This window comes from Oncorhynchus gorbuscha, unplaced genomic scaffold, assembly GCF_021184085.1.
Source record: "Oncorhynchus gorbuscha isolate QuinsamMale2020 ecotype Even-year unplaced genomic scaffold, OgorEven_v1.0 Un_scaffold_472, whole genome shotgun sequence".
Classification (NCBI taxonomy): Eukaryota; Metazoa; Chordata; class Actinopteri; order Salmoniformes; family Salmonidae; genus Oncorhynchus; species Oncorhynchus gorbuscha.
In genome coordinates this window covers 357,364-365,427 of record NW_025745304.1, presented here as the reverse complement: position 1 = coordinate 365,427, position 8,064 = coordinate 357,364, and positions in this window count along the sequence as shown.

Sequence of the window (8,064 nt, the reverse complement as noted above, 5' to 3'; positions counted from 1 at the left end):
CGCCTTCTCTTTCAGCTGATTGACTGCCAACGGGCTGACGTCATACAAGGGGGCGGGCTAGATTAGTCGACGAAAGCGGGCTGCTCTAAAAGGCGCACAAGGCGGACTGTCACGGAATTGGTCCGAACCGGCTTGGAGTCTATCCTGACTGGTTTACACCGATAAACATCGATGTATGTGGTGAGAAACACATTGCAAAGATCTCAACAAACATCAAAACGGTTTTGCTTTGTGCGCTGAGACTCGAATCTAGATGATGAACCAATCCGTGTATAAACCCATTTAGCTGCCTTCATCCATGTGTAAACCAGACAAGACAGACTCCAAGCCCGTTCGGACCAATTCGGTTCCGGTGTGCCTTGTTCCTCTTTGAAACGCTCATGCCTTGAATTAAACGAGGGTCTTTGACATAAGCCTAGTAGGGTGGGGATTTCTGATATTATATATGCCATTTAGCAGACACTTTTATCCAAAGCGACTTACAGTCATGTGTGCATACATTCTACGTATGGGTGGTCCCGGGAATCGAACCCACTACCCTGGCGTTACAAGCGCCATGCTCTACCAACTGAGCTACAGAAGGACCACTATTATTGTGATAGGTGGTGATAGCATGACTGAACAGGCTTTAAGGAAGCCACATCACAGGAGACGACGAGGAGGAAACACCGCTCAGATCTGTCTAACAGAAGAAGGACCTTAAATTAGCCACTGTCCAGAACATACTGTAGCAAACGTAGGGAGCGGGGTAGCGAACCCCGGGGTTCCAGCGTGAAAAGCAACCACTCTACGCATCGGGCCAATAGCTGGGAACTGTAGCGTGGCCTCATATAGAGAGGATCTCTACAATATCAAATCAAAATCACATGTATTTATCAAGCCCTTCTACATCAGCTGATATGTCAAAGTGCTCTACAAAAACCCAGCCTAAAACCCCAAACAGCAAGCAATGCAGGTGTAGAAGCACGGTGGCTAGGAAAAACTCTCTAGAAAGGTCGGGAACCTAGGAAGAAACCTAGAGAGGAACCAGGCTCCGAGGGGTGGACCAGTCCTCTACAATACATGACTCTACCAGCCCAGTGGTGATGTCGAGAGGGTGGAGTGGAAGAGTTGGAACAAGAGTTAACGATTCCAACGGGGTTTTGACCCGGGACCAAGTCCTGTGGGTTAGCCTCCTTCAGAACAGCCCTGAATATAATTACATACCCTCAGCTCCCATCACATCATCCAGTTCCGCCCACAATCCTCCACTCCTCGGCCGGGACACAGCTAATGTAAGACAGGGACACTGACTGTAGCTATGAGGCAGCAACCAGCCAACCTGCTGTCATACCGATGTTAGAATAGGATATCAGTGTGTTCAGTTCTTATTGTAAAGGTGACAGGCACTACAACAGCTACATGTAGCTGGAGGGCTGAGGGAGTGACTGAAGTAGTGTAGGAAGGGGACAGTTAGTGGTCAGGGCTTGGGGAGTGACTGAAGTAGTGTAGGAAGGGGACAGTTAGTGGTACTGGAGGGCTGAGGGAGTGACTGAAGTAGGATCGTAAGGGGACAGTTAGTGGTACTGGAGGGCTGAGAGAGTGACTGAAGTAGTGTAGGAAGGGGACAGTTAGTGGTACTGGAGGGCTGAGAGAGTGACTGAAGTAGTGTAGGAAGGGGACAGTTAGTGGTCCTGGAGGGCTGAGGGAGTAACTGAAGTAGTGTAGGAAGGGGACAGTTAGTGGTCCTGGAGGGCTGAGGGAGTGACTGAAGTAGTGTAGGAAGGGGACAGTTAGTGGTCCTGGAGGGCTGAGGGAGTGACTGAAGTAGTGTAGGAAGGGGACAGTTAGTGGTCCTGGAGGGCTGAGGGAGTGACTGAAGTAGTGTAGGAAGGGGACAGTTAGTGGTACTGGAGGGCTGAGGGAGTGACTGAAGTAGTGTAGGAAGGGGACAGTTAGTGGTCCTGGAGGGCTGAGGGTGTGACTGAAGTAGTGTAGGAAGGGGACAGTTAGTGGTCAGGGCTTGGGGAGTGACTGAAGTAGTGTAGGAAGGGGACAGTTAGTGGTCAGGGCTTGGGGAGTGAGGTTAGTGTGGTTAGTTAGTTAATTAGTTAGTTAGTTAGTTAGTTAGTTAGTTAGTTTGTTAGTTTGTTAGTTAGATAGATAGTTAGTTAGTTAGTTAATGAGTTAGTTAGTTAGTTAGATAGTTAGTTAGTTAATTAGTTAGTTAGTTAGTTAGTTCGTTCAATAGTAAAGGGACATGGGGTTAGGTTAGTAAAGGGATGGGATGGAGGGAATGAGTTAGTTAGTTAGTAAGTTAGTTAGTTAGTTAGTTAGATCGTTAGTTAGTTAGATCATTTGTTAGTTAGATAGTTAGTTAATTAGTTAGATAGTTAGATAGATAGTTAGTTAGTTAGTTAGTTAGTTAGTTAGTTAGTTAGTTAGTTAGTTAGATAGATAGATAGATAGATAGATAGATAGTTAGTTAGTTAGTTAGTTAGTTCGGTCGTTCGTTCGTTAGATAGATAGTTAGATAGTTAGTTAATTAGTTAGTTAGTTAGTTAGATAGTTAGTTAGTTAGTTAATGAGTTAGTTAGTTAGATAGTTAGTTAGTTAATGAGTTAGTTAGTTAGTTCGTTCAATAGTAAAGGGACATGGGGTTAGGTTAGTAAAGGGATGGGATGGAGGGAATGAGTTAGTTAGTTAGTTAGTTAGTTAGTTAGTTAGTTAGTTAGATCGTTAGTTAGTTAGATCATTTGTTAGTTAGATAGTTAGTTAATTAGTTAGATAGTTAGTTAGTTAGTTAGTTAGTTAGTTAGATAGATAGATAGATAGATAGATAGATAGATAGATAGATAGATAGATAGATAGATAGATAGTTAGTTAGTTAGTTAGTTAGTTAATTAATTAGTTAGTTAGTTAGTTAGTTTGTTAGTTTGTTAGTTAGTTAGTTAGATAGATAGTTAATTAGTTAGATAGTTAGTTAGTTAGTTAGTTAGTTAGTTAGATAGATAGATAGATAGTTAGATAGATAGTTAGTTAATTAGTTAGTTAGTTAGTTAGATAGATAGATAGATAGTTAGTTAGTTAGTTAGTTAGATAGTTAGATAGTTAGTTAGTTAGATAGTTAGATAGATAGTTAGTTAGTTAGTTAATTAGTTAGTTAGTTAGTTAGATAGTTAGTTAGTTAGTTAATTAGTTAGTTAGTTAGATAGATAGATAGTTAGTTAATTAGTTAGATAGTTAGTTAGTTATTTAGTTAGATAGTTAGTTAGTTAGCTGGTTCAATAGTAAAGGGACATGGGGTTAGCTTAGTAAAGGGATGGGATGGAGAGAATGAGTTAGTTAGTTAATTAGTTAGTTAGTTAGTTAGTTGGTTAGTTAGTTAGATAGTTAGTTAGTTAGTTAGATAGATAGTTAGTTAGTTATTTAGTTAGATAGTTAGTTAGTTAGTTAGTTAATTAATTAATTAATTAGTTAGTTGGTTAGTTAGTTAATTAGATAGATAGATAGTTAGTTAGTTAGTTAGTTAATTAGTTAGTTAGTTAGTTAGTTAGTTAGTTAGTTAGTTTGTTAATTAGTTAGTTAGTTAGTTAGTTAGTTCAATAGTAAAGGGACATGGGGTTAGTTTAGTAAAGGGATGGGATGGAGGGAGCTGAGTTAGTTAGTTAGTTAGTTAGTTAGTTAGTTAGTTAGTTAGTTAGTTAGTTAGTTAGCTAGCTATGAGTTACATTAGTTCAGAATGAAGGGACATGGAGCTCTTACGTCCAGACAGGCTCCCAGGGAAACAGTAAATGACAGAGGCCTACATAAGTTAATGAAGGACATGGGGTTAATCCAGACAGGCTCCCAGGGAAGTTAAATGACAGAGGCCTTCATAAACTAATAAAGGGACATGGGGTTCCGTCCAGACAGGCTCCCAGGGAAACAGTAAATGACAGAGGCCTACATAAACTAATGAAGGGACATGGGGCTCTCCGTCCAGACAGGCTCCCAGGGAAACAGGAAATGACAGAGGCCTACATAAACTAATGAAGGGACATGGGGCTCTCCGTCCAGACAGGCTCCCAGGGAAACAGGAAATGGAGGCCTACATAAACTAATGAAGGGACATGGGGTTAGTCCAGACAGGCTTAGGGAAACAGTAAATGACAGAGGCCTACATAAACTAATGAAGGGACATGGGGCTCTCCGTCCAGACAGGCTCCCAGGGAAACAGGAAATGACAGAGCCTACATAAAGAATGAAGGGACATGGGGCTCTCCGTCCAGACAGGCTCCCAGGGAAACAGGAAATGACAGAGGCCTACATAAACTAATGAAGGGACATGGGGCTCTCCGTCCAGACAGGCTCCCAGGGAAACAGGAAATGACAGAGGCCTACATAAACTAATGAAGGGACATGGGGCTCTTACGTCCAGACAGGCTCCCAGGGAAACAGGTAAATGACAGAGGCCTACATAAACTAATGAAGGGACATGGGGCTCTCCGTCCAGACAGGCTCCCAGGGAAACAGGAAATGACAGAGGCCTACATAAACTAATGAAGGGACATGGGGCTCTCCGTCCAGACAGGCTCCCAGGGAAACAGGAAATGACAGAGGCCTACATAAACTAATGAAGGGACATGGGGCTCTCCGTCCAGACAGGCTCCCAGGGAAACAGGAAATGACAGAGGCCTACATAAACTAATGAAGGGACATGGGGCTCTCCGTCCAGACAGGCTCCCAGGGAAACAGGAAATGACAGAGGCCTACATAAACTAATGAAGGGACATGGGGCTCTCCGTCCAGACAGGCTCCCAGGGAAACAGGAAATGACAGAGGCCTACATAAACTAATGAAGGGACATGGGGCTCTCCGTCCAGACAGGCTCCCAGGGAAACAGGAAATGACAGAGGCCTACATAAACTAATGAAGGGACATGGGGCTCTCCGTCCAGACAGGCTCCCAGGGAAACAGTAAATGACAGAGGCCTACATAAACTAATGAAGGGACATGGGGCTCTCCGTCCAGACAGGCTCCCAGGGAAACAGGAAATGACAGAGGCCTACATAAACTAATGAAGGGACATGGGGCTCTACGTCCAGACAGGCTCCCAGGGAAACAGGAAATGACAGAGGCCTACATAAACTAATGAAGGGACATGGGGCTCTCCGTCCAGACAGGCTCCCAGGGAAACAGGAAATGACAGAGGCCTACATAAACTAATGAAGGGACATGGGGCTCTCCGTCCAGACAGGCTCCCAGGGAAACGGTAAATGACAGAGGCCTACATAAACTAATGAAGGGACATGGGGCTCTACGTCCAGACAGGCTCCCAGGGAAACAGGAAATGACAGAGGCCTACATAAACTAATGAAGGGACATGGGGCTCTCCGTCCAGACAGGCTCCCAGGGAAACAGGAAATGACAGAGGCCTACATAAACTAATGAAGGGACATGGGGCTCTCCGTCCAGACAGGCTCCCAGGGAAACAGGAAATGACAGAGGCCTACATAAACTAATGAAGGGACATGGGGCTCTCCGTCCAGACAGGCTCCCAGGGAAACAGGAAATGACAGAGGCCTACATAAACTAATGAAGGGACATGGGGCTCTCCGTCCAGACAGGCTCCCAGGGAAACAGGAAATGACAGAGGCCTACATAAACTAATGAAGGGACATGGGGCTCTCCGTCCAGACAGGCTCCCAGGGAAACAGGAAATGACAGAGGCCTACATAAACTAATGAAGGGACATGGGGCTCTCCGTCCAGACAGGCTCCCAGGGAAACGGTAAATGACAGAGGCCTACATAAACTAATGAAGGGACATGGGGCTCTACGTCCAGACAGGCTCCCAGGAAACAGGTAAATGACAGAGGCCTCCATAAACTAATGAAGGGACATGGGGCTCTCCGTCCAGACAGGCTCCCAGGGAAACAGGAAATGACAGAGGCCTACATAAACTAATGAAGGGACATGGGGCTCTCCGTCCAGACAGGCTCCCAGGGAAACAGGAAATGACAGAGGCCTACATAAACTAATGAAGGGACATGGGGCTCTCCGTCCAGACAGGCTCCCAGGGAAACAGAAATGACAGAGGCCTACATAAACTAATGAAGGGACATGGGGCTCTACGTCCAGACAGGCTCCCAGGGAAACAGGAAATGACAGAGGCCTACATAAACTAATGAAGGGACATGGGGCTCTCCGTCCAGACAGGCTCCCAGGGAAACAGGAAATGACAGAGGCCTACATAAACTAATGAAGGGACATGGGGCTCTCCGTCCAGACAGGCTCCCAGGGAAACAGGAAATGACAGAGGCCTACATAAACTAATGAAGGGACATGGGGCTCTCCGTCCAGACAGGCTCCCAGGGAAACAGTAAATGACAGAGGCCTACATAAACTAATGAAGGGACATGGGGCTCTCCGTCCAGACAGGCTCCCAGGGAAACAGGAAATGACAGAGGCCTACATAAACTAATGAAGGGACATGGGGCTCTCCGTCCAGACAGGCTCCCAGGGAAACAGGAAATGACAGAGGCCTACATAAACTAATGAAGGGACATGGGGCTCTCCGTCCAGACAGGCTCCCAGGGAAACAGTAAATGACAGAGGCCTACATAAACTAATGAAGGGACATGGGGCTCTCCGTCCAGACAGGCTCCCAGGGAAACAGGAAATGACAGAGGCCTACATAAACTAATGAAGGGACATGGGGCTCTCCGTCCAGACAGGCTCCCAGGGAAACAGGAAATGACAGAGGCCTACATAAACTAATGAAGGGACATGGGGCTCTTACGTCCAGACAGGCTCCCAGGGAAACAGTAAATGACAGAGGCCTACATAAACTAATGAAGGGACATGGGGCTCTCCGTCCAGACAGGCTCCCAGGGAAACAGGAAATGACAGAGGCCTACATAAACTAATGAAGGGACATGGGGCTCTCCGTCCAGACAGGCTCCCAGGGAAACAGGAAATGACAGAGGCCTACATAAACTAATGAAGGGACATGGGGCTCTCCGTCCAGACAGGCTCCCAGGGAAACAGGAAATGACAGAGGCCTACATAAACTAATGAAGGGACATGGGGCTCTACGTCCAGACAGGCTCCCAGGGAAACAGGAAATGACAGAGGCCTACATAAACTAATGAAGGGACATGGGGCTCTCCGTCCAGACAGGCTCCCAGGGAAACAGGAAATGACAGAGGCCTACATAAACTAATGAAGGGACATGGGGCTCTACGTCCAGACAGGCTCCCAGGGAAACAGTAAATGACAGAGGCCTACATAAACTAATGAAGGGACATGGGGCTCTCCGTCCAGACAGGCTCCCAGGGAAACAGGAAATGACAGAGGCCTACATAAACTAATGAAGGGACATGGGGCTCTCCGTCCAGACAGGCTCCCAGGGAAACAGGAAATGACAGAGGCCTCCATAAACTAATGAAGGGACATGGGGCTCTACGTCCAGACAGGCTCCCAGGGAAACAGGAAATGACAGAGGCCTACATAAACTAATGAAGGGACATGGGGCTCTCCGTCCAGACAGGCTCCCAGGGAAACAGGAAATGACAGAGGCCTACATAAACTAATGAAGGGACATGGGGCTCTACGTCCAGACAGGCTCCCAGGAAACAGTAAATGACAGAGGCCTACATAAACTAATGAAGGGACATGGGGCTCTCCGTCCAGACAGGCTCCCAGGGAAACAGGAAATGACAGAGGCCTACATAAACTAATGAAGGGACATGGGGCTCTCCGTCCAGACAGGCTCCCAGGGAAACAGTAAATGACAGAGGCCTACATAAACTAATGAAGGGACATGGGGCTCTCCGTCCAGACAGGCTCCCAGGGAAACAGGAAATGACAGAGGCCTACATAAACTAATGAAGGGACATGGGGCTCTCCGTCCAGACAGGCTCCCAGGGAAACAGGAAATGACAGAGGCCTACATAAACTAATGAAGGGACATGGGGCTCTACGTCCAGACAGGCTCCCAGGGAAACAGGAAATGACAGAGGCCTACATAAACTAATGAAGGGACATGGGGCTCTCCGTCCAGACAGGCTCCCAGGGAAACAGGAAATGACAGAGGCCTACA